A 17,641-nucleotide genomic window follows, 5' to 3' on the forward strand; every position below is an offset into this window, starting at 1 on the left:
CCACACAAGGTAAGTGCAGGCCATCATTGGCTCTTTTACAAACAAAGGCCATGTGCCAGGCAGAGCCCCACGACTCAGCACGACCTTGAGGTCAGTATGCTTGTTTTCTCTCTGCCAGATCCACGCTCCATGGTGTCTGGCCTCAGACAAAACCCTCGATTTCCCACCATCTTCCTCCACAGTGTCAGCATTTTTATCTTCTCACTCCCATAACAATTCTCTATCTGGCTTAATTTCGTCACTACACCTTTAACGTGGAAAGAAGAAAACAGAGTCCTGGTGTGCAACTGGAGGACATTGGGGTCTCTCTCCCTTTGATACGCTTTCTGCTTAATCTGTGAGATGGTGTAGACATAGAACCACACCGACACCCCGAAAACAGTGTCCCTATCACTCTGGGGAGGGCCCCAGGTAGGAATTGGGGCTCCCAGAACCTTGCCGTAAAGACTGGGCATCCACCTCAAGCCAGGCCCTGGGCTAAATTCTGAGAACACAAAGAGGATGAGATGCATGGCATCTGCCCTAAAGGCATTTATACTTTAGTGGGAAAGAGAGATGAGCAGGGTTATCCTAGTTATAAAATATATACTTTAAAAGTTTACACTTAAGGGATTGGCATCTTGACTATTTTAACAAAGAATACAGTCAAATTGTGTTGCTAATCACAAGACATTGCAGGAAGACATAGTCTTCCCTTCTCTCAGTGCAGTTGGTGAGTTTTTATATATACATATTTACAGTCTAATTTTAGACCAAACAGCCCCCACCTTTGGGCCCACCAGGCCGGGTCTGCCTCCTTGAGACCATGCCTCAGTGCTCTTTTCTTTTCTTCCAGACCAAACCTTTCTGCCTTGGGCTCAGAGTCTCTTCTCTGAGAGTGTCTCTCCATGAAGCACCTTTGGGTCCTCTCAGTTTACCTAAGGCTACACAAAGCACTCTTGTCTGGGAAACCATTACACACACAGGCAAGCACACAACCCCAGAGCCACCCTCACAGCCTGTGGGAGATGGGTGGCAATGCACAGCAAAGTCCCCATGTCCACCCCTTTCTTTCTTCCCTCTTTCTGCAGCGGGTCCCTCGTGGTGAGGATGGGGTAACAAAGAGTGCCTATCTTCCTGCCACCCCACCCCACTCCACTGTTTGGCCCAGGGTACCATCAATGGCTTGCAAGAGCTCAAAAATGTTTCAGTTATCCACTCAGATGCTAAGCAGTTTATTTTTTCATTTATTCATTGAACAAATATTGACTGAGCACACATGATGCTCCAGGAAGTCTAGGAAGTACCAGAGATACGGTTATGACTAAGACAGCTCCTGCTTCTCTGATTTCTTCCACGAAAACTTTGACGTTGCATAAACAGAAAAGATACAAGTTACCACACTTCTTATACTAACCTTCCCCATGTCAAAACACAGGATTAAGTGTATCTTCATCATTCCATTTTTATTCTTTTTATTTTTTAAATATTTATTTTTTTTATTTTGAGAGAGTGAGAGCAAGCTGGGGAGGGGCAGAGAGAGGCAGACAGACAGAATCTGAAGCAGGCTTCAGGCTCTGAGCTGTCAGCACAGAGCCTGACACGGGGCTCAAACTCACGGACCATGAGATCGTGACCTGAGCTGAAGTCAGACGCTCAACCGTCTGAGCCACCCAGGCGCCCCTATAGAGTGTTATATTCTATTCTTCATACCTAATAACTAAAACTTATTGAGTCTTTGGATCTTTCCTGAAGTGTTTACCTTCCAATACATAGACTGTAGCTGCCTCAAATCCTTTTTGGAAGAGGGGAGTTACAAAAAATAAACAATTGTTTCCTTTATCATATAGACATGTTGCAGCTTAACATTTGCACACATATGTGCAAGGAAAATGCATCTTATTTTCTATTAGCATTACACACACAGGCAAACACACAACCCCAGAGCCACCCTCTCTCCAATCTCTCCCATGATGTCTACCATCCTGGAAGTTGGGGTAGAGGGTGGTGACTTTAAACTTGCCAATCAGAAGCATCTTCTTGTCTTTGTTTTGGACAGTCTCATTTAGGCTGCTTGTTCTCTTTCAAGTACACGTTTTCCTCCCTCTGCCCACTGCTCCCATCTGATATGACACACAGTGAATGGGGTGGATGGGAAGGGGCTTACTTGGTTTCTTGACAGTAAGGAAGAGAAGGGCTCTGGGATCCATGTGCTCAGGTCCTTGTCCTGGGAGGTGGCAGGTCAGGCACTGTCCATTGCTTTCTTGTGACAAACCTGTAGCTACTTGGGTTGGTCTGTGGGTCTCTGAATGGGGTGACTGAAATGCATGCAGCTAGGCCCATCCAGCAGTAATGGGACATTATGCTGACACCCACCTCTGAAGTCTGTGGCTTGTCTATTCATCTCCAGCCTCAAAGTCTCCTTTCCTTGTGGCCTCTTTGTTCAGTTCCCATACCTGACAGCCCACTGGTATCTGGGAACTTCTGCTTCCCTTTGTGAGAGCAATCAGAACTTTGAGGCCCCTGCATGCCAGACATAGCCCTTGGTGTTGTCTTGGGCTGTCTCTCTCAATTCTTCTCTGTCCACCATTGGTACACTAATGTCCAATACCATGCTGGATGGAGATTCTCCTGCAGACTTGAAACCTCTCCTGGGCTACATCAAAGGACGCAAACTTCTGGCTCCAGTGTCATCAGGCTGACCTATGCCTAGTTGGATAGTTACATGGCACTTTCTCCCTGGCATTCATCCCCAGAGGTAGATGGTGACCAGGGACCCTGTATGAACTTCTTGCCCTACTTCTTCTCCCTGCTCCCACCCCCACAATTCTCATCACAAGGAGGTGAGGTCCTCTTTGTGCCTTTTCTACCTGACCAATGTGAGATACCCATATATCATATACTGAATGCTTCCTGGCTTCTGGCAATCCCCACATTCAAGTTCACTGGACCTAGCTTCTATGTTAATTAAAACAAACATTTTTAAAATCTTATTGTTCCTCACACTGCCTCCCTAGGGACTCAAACTTCCTGTTAAAAGAGTTCTAATTTCCTCCTTTAATCTCCTTTAATTCCCATTGCCCAACAGGTAGGTAGGAATGTGGACTATGAAAATGGTCATGTAGGCAGAAAGGAAAGAAAAGCTTGGCAATATGTTTCAAAACTACTATCTCTGTAAATGTTATAAGTAATAAGAATTGAATCCCTAGCACAAAGGCCAAGAGTACCAGTGTTTGTATTGTTCCTTGGAGCACTTATCCATCCACAGTTCTGTTAGAATGCTGTACTCAAACCTTATGACACTCTTCCAGACAGGACCATGCAGAGGGGCAGTGGATGAAGCCTGTGTCATGAGTGGAGTCACTTGAAGGGGACTCTAGTGGAGGATGACCCACACTGAGACCATGGAAAGAGTGAATGCGTACCCCAATCCTTGCAGAGGACTGAAGCCTCCTGTTTTCAGTCCCATAGGATTCTAGAGTTACTTTGTTTTAAAAGTTCAATAATTGTGTATGAGATTAAAAATACAAAAAAAAAGACATATTTTCCAGAACCCACAGAGCACTGACCTCTGGCATATTTATAAAGGTGAGATTTGCTTTAAGAAAATAATTGCTTCTTGAAACACAACAGAAAGCCTAGAAATAAGCCCAACATTCTATGGTCAGTTAACCTTTGACAAAGGAGACAAGAATATGCAATGAGAAGAAGACAGTCTTGTCAACAAATAGCGTTGGGAAAACTGGACAGCTACATGCAAAAGAATGAAACTAGACTACTTTTTTACACCAGACACAAAAATAAACTCACAATGGATTAAGGACCTAAATGTGAGGCCTGAAACCATAAAAATTCTAGATGAGAGCATAGGCAGTAAATTGTCTGACATAGGCCATAAAAACATTCTTTCTAGATATGTCTCCTAAGGCAAGGGAAACAAAAGCAAAAACAAACTATTGGGACTACACCAAAATAAAAGGCTTCTGCTGAGCAAAGGAAACAACCAACAAAACTAAAAGACAACATACTGAATGGGAGAAGATATTTGCAAATGATATATCTGATAAAGGGTTAGTATCTAAAATATATAAAGAACTGATATAACTCAACACACAAAAAAAAAACCCCAAATAATCCAGTTTAAAAATGAGCAGAAGACATGAACAGACCGTTTTTTCAAAGAAGACGTATAGATGGCCAACAGACACATGAAAATATGCTTAGCATCACTCATTAGCATGGAAATGCAAATCAAAACTACAATGAGATATCACCTGTCAGAATGGCTAAAATAAAAAACACAAGAAACAAGTATTGCAATGAAGTGGAGAAAAAGGAACTCTCGAGCACTGTTGGTGGGAATGCAAACTGGTGCACCCCCTGTGGAAAATAGTATGGAGGTTCCTCAAATTAAAAATAGAACTACCCTATGATCTAGTAATAATTATACCACTGGGTATTTACCCCCAAGATACAAAAACATTAATACAAAAACATTAATTCATATGTTTATAACAGTACTATTTAGAATATACAAATTATGGAAGCAGCCCTGGGTCCATCCATAGATGAATGGATAAGGAAAAGGTGGTATATATATGCAATGGAATATTATTCAGCCATAAAAAAGAATGAAACCTTTCTATTTGTACCAACATGGATGGATCTAGAGGGGATAAAGCTATGTGAAATAAGTCAGAGAAAGACAAAAACCATATGATTTCACTCATACGTAGAATTTAAGAAACTAAACAAATGAACAAAGGTGGGAAAAGAGACAAATAAAAAATATAGATGCTTAACTATACAGAACAAACTGATCAATACCAGAGGGGAGGTGAGTGGAGGGATAAGTGAAATAGGTGAAGGGGGTTAAGAGTACACTTATCTTGATGAGCACTGAGTAATGGATAGAATTGTTGAATCACTATATTGTACACCTGAAATGAATGTAACAGTGTATGTTAATTACACTGGAATTAAAATAAAAAGAAAGAATTTCTTTAAAGAAAATAACTCCTCTTGATTTACAAAATTGCATTGATCTTTTTTCCTTCCAGAATTATATTATCTAATATTTAAACTATATATAACCAGAAATTTCTTTTTGGACAATGAGTTAAAATAATAAAAGAACATATTTCAAATTGTGCAGACATTTATTTATAGGGCTGTTTTGGGGCATGGGAGGACTTGACTGTCGTCAACCATCCTAGATGGATAGGATCTGTTTCTTAGTCTGTTCAGGCTGCTATAACAAAATAATACAGACTGGCTGGCTTAACCACCAAACATTTATTTCTCACAATTCTAGAGGCTGGGAAGTCCACAGTCAAGGTACCATCAGATCAAGTGTCCATGAGAGACTGCTTCCTGGTTTATAGACCACTATCTTCTCTCTCTGTCCTCATATAGCACAAAAGGAATGAGAAAGCTCTCTGTGGTCTCTTTTATAAGCCCCTTCATGAGGGCTCCACCTCATGATCTAGTCACTTCTCAAAGCCCCCTATTTCTTTTTTTTTTTTTAATTATTATTATTTATTTTTATTTTTATTTTTTATTTATTTTTGAGTTTCAGAAGTTTTTATTTATTTATTTTTATTTTTAATTTTTTATTTTTTAATATATGAAATTTACTGTCAAATTGGTTTCCATACAACACCCAGTGCTCATCCCAAAAGGTGCCCTCCTCAATACCCATCACCCACCTGCCCTCCCTCCCACCCCCCATCAACCCTCAGTTTGTTCTCAGTTTTTAACAGTCTCTTATGCTTTGGCTCTCTCCCACTCTAACCTCTTTTTTTTTTTCTTCCCCTCCCCCATGGGTTTCTGTTACGTTTCTCAGGATCCACATAAGAGTCAAAGCCCCCTATTTCTGATACCATCACCTTGGAGGTTAGGATTTCAACATACAAATTTGGGGGAGACACATTTAGTCCATAACAGTCTGTTTTGAAGTGAATCTGCATGGAAGGTGCCATACATACTCTGCAGTAAGTTACTAAAGCACCTACTCTGTGCTAAATTTGTTCCTGATTGAAGTTGTACAAGAAACATAAAAGAATGTTTGTTGGGGCACCTGGGTGGCTCAGTTGGTTAAGCACCTGACTCTTGATTTGGGCTCAGGTCATGATCTCAAGGTTTGTGATCAAGCCCCACATCTCTCTCCCCCTCTCTCTGCCCCTCCTCTGCTCACACACACTCTCTCTAAATAAATAAACACTAAAAAAAATGTTTCTTGTTCTCTGACTCATTCTTCTGTCAACCTCCAAATTAAAGGAACTTAACTTACAACTGCCCTGGCTGCTGTGGTGATCTTTCTTCCTGGGAATATGACTCCCACAGTGTGACTAAAGCTTAAATTTCCTGTTCCCCAATGGCTGACCTTAATACTAATGCCAGGGTCTCAATTAGTCAGTGGGCCACACTGAGATGCCAACGAAGGTCAGCAGTGCCTCAAGTGGCTTGGCCAACAGAGACACTTAAGGCTGAAGCCACTTGATTTCTGAATATGTTTGATTTCAATTTTTAAAATATTTCTGTTCATAATAATGTTTGAGAGAAGAAAATATGAGGCAGAATATCAGACAAAAATTCAAGAAAAGCTATTGTATTGGGAATAAATCATGACATTTTAAATCAGTAGTAGTCAGGAATAAAATGTAAACGTTCTTCTCTAAAATCAAAATAATCCCTCTCAATTCAGAATGGAAATCTGAAGAACAAGGGAAAAATAATCAAAAGAACAGTCAGAAGAAGAATGTCAGTAACAATAGTGAATTCAAGCATTACACCAGGCTAGACTCTGGACCATCTCATTCAACCCTCACAACAAGCCTCTGAAATGGGTGTTATTATTTCCCCAATTTTCAGATGAGGAGATTGAAGTCCAGAGAGTTTAAATGAAGTGCCTACAATGAGTAATCCAAGACTGGGATTCAGGCCTTGGTCTGCCCAGCTACAAAGCCATGGGGACTCTTTCTATGTCAGCACTGTTTTTAAATGTTAGAGTCCTTTATTTTTTTTAATGTTTATTTATTTACTGAGATGGATAGAGAGGGAGGGAGGGAGGGAGAGGACAAGTGGTGGAGAGGGAGAGAAGGAGAGAAAGAGAGAGAGAGAGAGAGAGAGAGAGAATCCTAAGCAGGCTCTGTGCTGACAGCACAGAGCTTGACGTGGGGCTCACTCTCAACCATCACGAGATCACGACCTAACCTGAAATCAAGAGTCAGATGCTTAACTGACTAAGCCACCCAGGCACCCCTGTTAGAGTCCTTTAAAGAAGACAAGAGTCCAAGGAGAATGGAAGAGAAGGAAGGAACATCAACATCAACAAAAGAAGGAAGTGTGATGTGGGTCTTAAAAATGAGGTAGGATTGGGATGTGAGGAGCATCTCTCTACAACATCTTGCCTGGTTGGTGGTAAGCATTGTTGATTTCACTGATTATGGGAAAGGGGTGCATAGTAAGCCATGGTGGGTGTTATGTGAATGCTGCTGAAGAAATTAGTCCCACTAAAATGATAGCCCAACACTGACACAGATTTTAAAATCATCTCATTGTCAAAATTTAAATTGACCTTTAAAATGGGCTTCAAACTTTAATTTCCACTTTAATTCATCTCAGGCTTACCACTTCCCTAAGATTTTACCCCAAAAGTTTGGTCCAGTTTAACACCCTGCCCATAACCAGTTCTGTCTGCTCCTGAGTGGTTTCTGAAAAGAGAATTAAAAAGCACTTGGCTGAGAGGTTCTTAACTCCCTATGGTTTGTCCATTATGCACATTTGAGGCATTGGTGATTAAAGCCCTGTGTTTGTTTCTCAGCACCAGATGAAAATGTCCTATCTGGGAGGGCATGTGGCTGGTTCACTCTGCAGAGCATGCAACTCTTGATCTCAGGGTCAGGAGTTCAAGCCCCATGTTGGGTGTAGAGTTTAGTTAAAAAAAAAAAAAGAAAAGAAAAGAAAAGAAAAGAAAAGAAAATGCCCCACTTGAATGTGAAGTACATTGGGAAATCAGACTCTCCATTGGAAAGAAGCTCTTTAATTTGACAGATCTCACTCTGAAATGAGAGAGGGTGCTATTTTCCTTAGAACTCAAGGAAGTGCAGTCCTAACCTCTAACAAAAAACAAGGTTATTGCTGCTGCTGCCCAAGAAAGCTCAGATGGGAAAATAATGCTAATGCATCATGGAGGTAATGAATTCCAGGCCCAGAATGTCATGAAATTTCAAAGCGGACTGATTTTACTTTGGGTTTAGCAGAGTGACAGAGAATGGCATGGTCTATGGGCACTTCTAACCTACTAAGTGAAATACATTGAGTTAAACGTGAACTTTTTTCTAAAAGTGTAGAAAAGCTTGGGTCATGGTCACATTTATATTAATGCCTTCCTTAGGAATGTCATGACTTTCCTAAAGTGATTATTTTGAACACTTCACCTTGGCTTTGCATTTCATTTTCTATTGTGATGATTGTGGGTATTTCTCTCAGTATTTTATACTGGTCAATATTCTTTAAATTTTTAATTATGAAACAGTTCAGGTGATATCATGATCTGAACCAAAATCAAGTGTCAAATGCTTAACCTACTGAGCCACCCAGGCACCCGATTCCTTGTGTCTTTTAAATTTTCTCTTTATATTCTCAAGTTTTCTAAAGTATGTTTAGATGTCACTTAAAAAAAAAAAGTTCTTCTCAGGACTCACTGTGCTTCCAAATTATGAGAAAGCAAATCCTCATGATTTCTTCCTTGAATACCCGGTCTTCTCTGGCACTCCTATTAGCTATGTGTTGGGCCATCTCAGTCTGTCCTCCAAATGTCTTCACTTGTTCATATATTCTGTCTCTTTGCTTCGCTGCTGCAAATGGAGAAATTTTCTCTGGTCTTTCTTCACTTGTTCTCTCGGTAGGTGTGTTTAAACTAGCTTTGTCACTCAATTGCCATCTATTGCAGCAATGCCCTCGATTCCTCATGTATCCTGTACTCATACCCTCTCCCATACGACTGTGCAGTACAACGCCCTCTCACCACAGATGGAGTGACATGTCCTGCCCCGTGCTGGGTTCAGCCATGCCACTCTTTTGATCCAGAAAATGAGGCAGTGTGTCAGCTATTCCTGCCCTTGAACCTCTATCATTGTCCCAAGAACATGCCCAGGCTAGTCTGCTGGAGGGTGAGAAGCATGTAAATCAGAGCCCAGTCACCCCAGGAACCCCAGCTGAGGCCAGCCTGGATCAGCCAACAGCCAGCTGATGCCTCAAATGTGAGCAAACCCAGCCGAGGACAGCAGGGCCACCTAGCCAGCCCCAGCTGACCCCAGGCACGTGAGCAATAAATGCTTGTTGTACGTCGCTCAAGTCCGAGGCCATAGGGTGATTGTGGCAACAGAAACAGATAACTACTATCCTCTGGGATCTCTCTTTCAAATAATGGTTTTTTCATTTGTAGATATTCCAACTGTCATTTTTGTCAAATTGCCTATCCTTTAAAAATTATGTCCTGTTTCCATACATTTCTATTCCACATTTTGTCTACTTGATCATTTTAAACAGAACTATTTTATAGCTTCTTTTAGACTTTAATTCTAAGTTCTCAGGGGTGCTAATCTTCCCATTTGTTGTGTCTGTTGATGTCTCTCATAAGGGATTTTTTCCTGGTTTTATTTATAATTTTTCTTTTTGAATCCATTTCCTATGAGTGTCCAATATATATACTGGTTTATGAAAGCGTTCCTAAGCAGTGGTTTTGTATTTGCACCTGCCAGGAACGCCCAGGGTAGGTATCCCCAGTCTAGGATCAGGTTTATATCAATTTCCTATCTGAGGATCTCAGCACCATGTAGCTAGCATAAATTGTCATTTTACAATGACACATCATACTTTGTCTCAGTTACTCACTAGAAACTGTGCTTCTATCCACATTTGCTGACAAAAAATTCATTTGCATTTCAAGAGTGGTCATTAGAATATTCTCTTTTACTGAAGGTACAGAATTTCCAAGGTCCCAGCTGAATACGGGGGTTTCAGGTCCAAAGCCCACCTCTGGCAGGTCAAGACCATGTATGTGCATCCTGCAAAACCCCTCTACATTGGCATAAGGGTCTCTTCCAAGATTGATCCTCACTGCGCCATGATCGCATCAGCTCATGACCTGATGATCTTCATTTCTGAAACCTAGGGTTTGCTCTTTCATTTTTCAAAGTTCACCCATTAACATTTACACAATACTCCTCTTGTTTACTTTAAGAGACATGGCCATGTGGCTCAGTTTTCCATGTTGCTTACACATGCTTTGTTTCATAAGCAAAGCTGCTACTGTAAAAATTAGAGATTTTTAAAACTGACTTGGTCCTTAGGCAAAAGGAAAATGTGGCAGAAAAAAAACAGTACAGAGAAATTAGTTCATTCAGGGCCACAAGTTTTTCTTAAAATAGGCTTGATTTTTGTTAAGCACTAAAAATAGTCTCTATCTCTGTTAAGCACTAAAGAATTGACATAAGCAGTTTTTGGACTTATGTTCTTTTTTTCCCACAATGTCAGCATTTCACACAATTCTATATTCTATGATTTACTTGATGAGAATGTATCTATTCCTTTATTTTCCTGGTAACGCTTGATTCTTACGTCTGTAACTCATTTGAAGTGTAACAACACTGCAAATCAACATTTAGAATAATAGGACACAGGCACAGCTCACTATTAATACTAAATGTTACTTGAAAAATTTAAAATACATGCCTTTAAATGAATACTTTTAAAATGCTACAACATGTGGCTTCCTAACAACCCCTGTTACTGGACATTTTCCCTCTCGTCAGAGCCTGGCTCTTTCTCCATTCTTAGGGTAAGGGAAGGGGGCAGGCCAGCAGGACTAGAGAGATGTCCTGTCCCGATTGGAATCCCCTACTTCTTTGCCTTAATCCTTTCATTCACACACTAATTGGGACATAGTCTGGGAAACAAAATGCAGAGACTGGGATTTTGGTAAAAGTGTCACAATTCTTTTCCAAAGCGTTTGCAATGGAAAAAAAAGTGTTTGCAATGTTTAGCAAGTTTTGACTTGAGGTGAGCTAGCTAGGAAAGAGAACTATGACTTTAATAAGCTTGAAGAGAGGAGAACATCAAGATTTATAAAAATAGACCAACAACATTCCAAATGATGCATTGTCCCTGAGTATAATCAGTGTGCGGATAAATGGAAAGTCATTGTATTCAGAGAAAAGCCATATTCTTGGCTCTGGAAGTAGAAGGAAGAAGTAAGCACAATTCTATCACAGTATATGAATGCTGTTTTGTTTCATAATGGTAGACTAACAAATGGAACCTACCAAGGCAATATGGTGTATTGGAAAGATAATTCTTTTTATGCCAAATGGATCCGTGTATTGTTGGGCAAGCTCATCATCTTTTCAAACTTTAGTTTGTTTGCTTATTTCCTGTAAAGTGGAAATAATAGTAATTTCCATACAGGAGTGTTGGAAAGATAAAATGAAAAAATACGTATTAAATACCTCGTTTATAATAAGCCCATTATAAAGGATGACAATTACTATCTTAATACCATTTTAACATACCCTTTTTAAAAAATTGTGGAAGGGGTGCCTGAATGGCTCAGTTGGTTAAGTGTTAGATTCTTGATTTCGACTCACAGTTATGAGATTGAGTCCTGCATCAGCTTCCCGCTTAAGGTTCTCTCTCTCTCTCTCTCTCTCCCTCTCACTCTGTCCCTCCCCTGCTTGTGCAGTGTGCACTCTCTCTCTATCTCTCTCACAAAAAACAATAAACTGTGGAACGTGCAGATAGAGAAATGTGAAATGATGTGTGGTTCATGGAATCTGAATCTCTTTGTCAAATAAGAATTCTCCAAAAGGGGGATTCCAGGACCGCCATGGGGCTAAGGCCAGGCATGTTTATGTGTCTGTACTGTCCCTAAGCAGAACTCTGCCTTGGAGAATCAGACTTCAAACACAGATGGCAATGACACTGAACAGCCCAGATATCTCTGTACACATAGTGCCTGACAGACAGGAAAGTCATTCCTGTGCTACATTTTTCTGGATGCAGTTAACTTTACACTTACACACCCTGATTCTGTGTGCAGAGCAATGAATCAGGCAGCATATAGCTCACCCCTCTCTCAATGACTGTGACTCATTCTAACTCACTCAACCTTTCTTTGCTAGATGCACACTCATCATTTGAGAGCAGAAATAGTCACAAGTAAAGGAGAAAAATTGGAAAAGCTTTTTAAACCTATTTTTCTTAAAATATACATGGAACTCTGGGTATATATCCAAAGGATATAAAATCAAGACCTGGAAGAGATAGCTGCACTCCCATGTTCATGGCAATATTATTCACAATAGCCAAGATATGGAAACAGCTTAAGTGTCTATCGGCAGATAAATGCATGACAAAAATGTGGTAAGTATATACACTGGAATATTATTGACCCTTAAAAATGAAGTAAATCCTGCCACCTGTGTCAATATGGATGAACTGGAAAGACATTATGCTAAGTGAGCCAACCATGGAAATACAAATATGACAGGGTTTCACTTTATCTGTGGAATCTAAAGTAGTCAGACTCATAGATGCAGAGAAAGCAGAATGGTGGTTGCCAGGGGCTGGGGAGAGAGAGAAATGGGGAGATGTTGGTCAAGGGGTACAAAGTCTTCTTTTTTTAAGTTTAATTATTTATTTGAGAGAGACAGAGACAGCACGAGCAGGGAAGTGGCAGAGAGAAGGAGAGAGAATCCCAAGCAGGCTTCACGTTGCCAGTGCTGAGCCTGACACGGGGCCCAAACTCATGAAACTGAGATTATGACCTGAGCCAAAATCAAGAGTCTGATGATTAACCTTGTGAGCCACCCAGGTGCCCAAGGGGTACAAAGTCTTAATTACGGTAGATGAATAAGTTCTGAAGACCAAATGTACAGCAATACCACTATAGTTAACAATACTATATTGTATACTTGAAATTTGCTAAGAAGGATTTTCACCACACACCAAAAAAGAGAGAACAAAAGAAAGAAATGATTTGGTGAGGCAATAAATACATTAATTAGTTTGATTATAGTCATTTTTCACAATATATACGTATGTCAGAACATCAAGTTGTACACCATGAATATATACAAATTTCATTTGTCAGTCTTACCTCAATAAAGCTGGGGGATGAGAGGGGAAATGAAGCTTTAAAACATATACCTGTAGCAAAAAGTGCCCTCTTTCTTGAAGACATGTTTAGTATATCTACTTGTATCTTTGTGTAAAATCATATAACTGTGTCGGTATAAGTAAAATCATGCCCTTTCATAATCTTAAAAAAAAATAAAGTATACATCAAAGAAATGTGCAAGTGGGAAAACTAATTGTGTGAAATGAAATGGATTCAGCATGATTCAAGTGCTTTTTCAGTTTTCTGGTTTCCCTAAATGTGTCTGATGATGACAAGTGCTTCATGTATGTGATCTTGTTTCCTCTTCACAACAAACCTGTAAAGTAGATATTTCCTTTTTACAACAATGTTCATCCATTTGCCTTACTTCTCTAAGTGGTGAATAGCCTAGGTGTCTCTGACCCTAAATTCCACACTCTTCCCCCAACCCTTTCTACCTAAGAAGCATATCTTGGATCAGTTTTTTACATTTTAATTTAAGTGTGTAGGGCCATAGGCAAATAGTTGCTTAATTAATATTTTTGGTGAATAATGTCACTGTGGCAGAGAGGAAGGAGCACCAGATTGTGAATCAGGCTACTGGAGTTCTGGTCCCAGCTCCATAATTAACTGGCTTTGTGATCATAAGGAAACTGTATAATTTTTCTTGTTCTCAGAGATCTTATCTATTAAAGGAGGTTGGTGTCTTCACTCAAAGAAAAAGACTTAAGCTTTTGTTGTAAGGGATGTTTAATTTCTGGGTAGAGATAGGTAGAGATGTCTTACCTGGAATGGGTAGGGTTGCCCTATCTGAGTGACACCAACATAAATGGGAGAGCTACCAAGACCTCCAGGGTAGTTCAGTTTGGGTCCATTCATGAGACAGAAACCACACAGGAATTTACACAAGGGACAATTTCATATAAATAATGGCTAACTCTAAGAACAGATCAGAGTAACAAGTGGTTAGCTAGTGAGAAATGAAGAGAACTCTAACAAACATAGAAAGAGCAGCTCTAAGGATCAGGTGCTACCCTTAGGGCTGAGATAGAGCACCCAAGAAGGAGCCATTCCACTTCAGGCTCCAGATCTTGTTGGAGGACATGATTGTGGCTCACAGATTGCTGGAGAGGTCACTGTGGTGCCCAACTAGTGGAACCTGCTGGAAGTCCTCCCTCTAGGCTATCATGAAAAGCTGTTTACAGGGAGGTGTCTTGCCAGAAGTATTCTGCTACAAATGTGCACAAAGACTTCCAGGGGAAGCTGCTTGGCCAGGATGTACTGTAGAAGCCAGGTACTGGAGAAGTTCTATGCACTACAGTAGACAGATGCTAAAGAAGTCACCCATACTGCAAAAGCTGGCCTCTGGAGAAGCTTCACACCCTCCAGAGACTGGACACTGGAGAAATTGTGCCGAATCCAGTGCCAAATTCAGATGCTTGAGAAATCGTTCCCAATGCAAAAAAAAAAAAAAAAAAAAAAAAAAAGTGGGCGCTGAAGAGGTCACGCACTGCAGTAGCACTAGAGTAGCTGCATGCAGTGCAGGAATCAAGTGCATAAAGAGACTCCCATGCTGCAAGAGCCAAATGCTAGAGAAGCTGTGCACCTGCAGAAGCCAGACACTGGAGAAGCTGCCTGCCAAGAGGGAGCCCACCAAGAGAGCTCACTGGAATCAGGAAGCAAACTTCATTCTCCTGAAATCTTTCTCTAGCACCACCCACCAACATAGCTTAAGCTTGTGCTACCTGGCATAAGAAAATTATCTAAAGGGCCCATCTTAGTTTTCATAGAGCAAGAGAAAGGGGCACATTTCAGTCTGAGATGCAGTAACAACTTGCACAGGTGGACATCAAAAGCAGTTTCGTAAAAGAAAAGATATGGGTTCGTGGAACATGATTTCTTGTACCTTAGCAATCGTTTGCTCCAGAGGCAGCCAGCCAGAGGCCTGCTCACCAAACCAGGACAGGAAAGAACTTAAACATTTTGAATGTGAGTGCTTTAAGGAAGGCCTTCTGGCTAACCAAATTCTCAGTAACTCCCAGTGTCTTAGCCAGAGCAGGCAGGCTTCACACAGATACACGCCGGGTCCCTGGGATCGTCTGTGATCCTGGACCATCTATCTGCTTCATCTTACAGATGACAAAACCAAGGCTCAGAGAAATGAAACAGCCTGCTTAAACTAGCTACTCTGTCCCCTGATCCCATCTCTGTCATATTCAAACAGATGGCAGAGTGGAAGTAATAAATAAACCTATCTTAAATGTTGATTTGTCTGAAACATTTGCATTAAATTTGGGCTGTATGAATTGCATAGACATTGCTCATTTGCATAGAATCAGGGGATTGTTGAAAGAAATGTGTTCAGGTAATCCTTGATAGCAAGAAAATACCCAGGAGCTTATCAAGACTTGTTTTTCATTGGGTGAACTACCCTGATAGTAAGTGTGCCCTCATGCATAATCTCATTCACAATCTCTGGCAACCAGATCAGCACTTCGCAATCTATAATTACTACTATAAAAACAATTTCATTGATTCCCCCTTTATCCCTTCTCCTGTGTTTTCAAAGCTATCACTCTCCATCTGATGAGGTTATGCACCTTCTTATCACTTTACCAAAATGGGAAATCTATGCTATTTTCATAAAGTAACTAAGTGTTAGGCGATTTCCAAATCTTAAATAATTTCACACTCTTGGCAAGGTGAGAAAGAAAACGGTATTACAAAGTTTTTCCAGGACTGCTGATAATGATCATAGTAGCAATGCCTTATTAATGCAGAATACTTCATGGCTGATGATATGCTTTGCTATGTGTTAATTCATTTAAAATAAACCTTCCAAAACTTTATTTGCCGATACCCTTTTGTTTTCTAAGAAAGAAGCCTAATTTAATTTCAATTGCAGCTTAAAAATGCTAGGTGAAACATAATTCAGAAAACCTTCTAGTTAATTCCAAATAAAAATTTAAGCAATATCCACAACTTAATTATTTTATTATAAAATAAAAGACACCTCCAGAAGTCATAGTTATTGAAATTTTAAGCAAATACACAAATTTCCGAAATTAATCTGAGTTGCAGTATTTATGATCAAATAAAGAATGGGGGAAAAATTAGAATGTAGGAAACAGGGCATGTGGGTTTATACATCTTCTCTTCCAGCAATGGGTCATCATTTAACTTGTTAAAGCTTTGTTTTTTTTTTAATCCATGATGTGAGTGGGATTCCATGTTCTTTTATAATTTTCGTTCTGCTGTAAGGAAAGAGGTCTATAGCCTTTATCTCCTCTGGCCTTTTCTATCTTCACCCCCAGTAGGGAAGGAGCTTTGTTCATTTTAAAACATCAAAGTATGAGGTATAATCCCATTTTTTATTCATTCGAAAATAGGCAAGGCACAAAATAGACACACAGATCAATGAGACAGAATAAAGAACCTAGAAATAAACCCATGATTATATGGTCAGTTAATCTTTGACAAGGAAGAAAGAGTATGCAGTGGGAAGAAAACAGTCTCTTCAATAAATGGTGTTGGGAAAACTGAATAGCTACATGTAAAAGAATGAAACTGGACCACCTTCTTACACTGTACACAAAAATAAATTCAAAATGGATTAAAAGACATAATGTGAGATGTGAAACCATAAAAATTCTAGAAGAGAGCACAGGCAGTAATTTCTCTGACATTGACTGTAGCAACATTTTTCTACTTATGTCTCCTGAGGTAAGAGGAACAAAAGCAAAAATAAACTATTGGGGCTACAACAAAAAAAAGCATCTTCACAGTAAAGGAAACAACTAACAAAACTAAAAGAGAACCTACTGAATGGGAGAAGATATTTGCATATGATATATCTGATAAAGGGTTAGTATCCAAAATACATAAAGAACTTATATAACTCAACACTAAAAATATAAATAATCTAATTTAAAAATGGGCAGAAGATTTGGACAGACATTCCTCCAAAGAAGACATACAGATGGACAACAGACACATGAAAATATACTCAACATACTCAGCATCAGGGAAATGCAAATCAAAACCACAATGAGAGATGTCCTCTCACCTGTCAGAATGACGAAAATAAAAAGAAAACACAAGTGTTGCAATAATGTAAAAAAAAAAAAAAAAAAAGAACTCTTGAGTGCTGTTCATGAGAATGTAAACTGGTGCACCCACTGTGGAAAATAATATGGAGGTTTCTCAAAAAGTGAAAAATAGAACTCCCCTATGACTCAGTAATCACACTACTGGGTGAAAATTACAAAAGCATTAATACAAAAACACTAATTCAAAGAGATACATGTACCCGTATGTTTTTAGTAGTATTATTTACAATAGGCAAATTATGGAAGCAGCCCAGTGTCCATCAACAGATGAGTGGGTAAAGAAGATGTGGTATAGGGGCACCTGGGTGGCTCAGTCAGTTGAGTATCTGACTCTTGATTTCAGCTCAGGTCACGATCCCAGGGTCATGGGATTGAGCCCCGTGTCAGGCTC

The 17,641-nt window shown here is 39.9% G+C and overlaps 1 long non-coding RNA gene across 1 annotated transcript in view; it reads left to right on the forward strand.

Moving 5' to 3' along the window:
- The first annotated feature begins 7,081 nt into the window (after positions 1 to 7,081).
- The window catches only part of LOC109271558 (uncharacterized), a 31,954-nt gene continuing 21,394 nt past the window's right edge, over positions 7,082 to 17,641 (forward strand). Inside the window, exon 1 of the long non-coding RNA XR_008424412.1 lies at positions 7,082 to 7,349. This is a non-coding gene — a long non-coding RNA (uncharacterized LOC109271558). The remainder of the gene's footprint in view (positions 7,350 to 17,641) is intronic.

The sequence above is a fragment of the Panthera pardus genome, unplaced genomic scaffold (genome assembly GCF_024362965.1).
Source record: "Panthera pardus isolate Hobbes unplaced genomic scaffold, ASM2436296v1 HiC_scaffold_10, whole genome shotgun sequence".
NCBI classification, from domain to species: domain Eukaryota; kingdom Metazoa; phylum Chordata; class Mammalia; order Carnivora; family Felidae; genus Panthera; species Panthera pardus.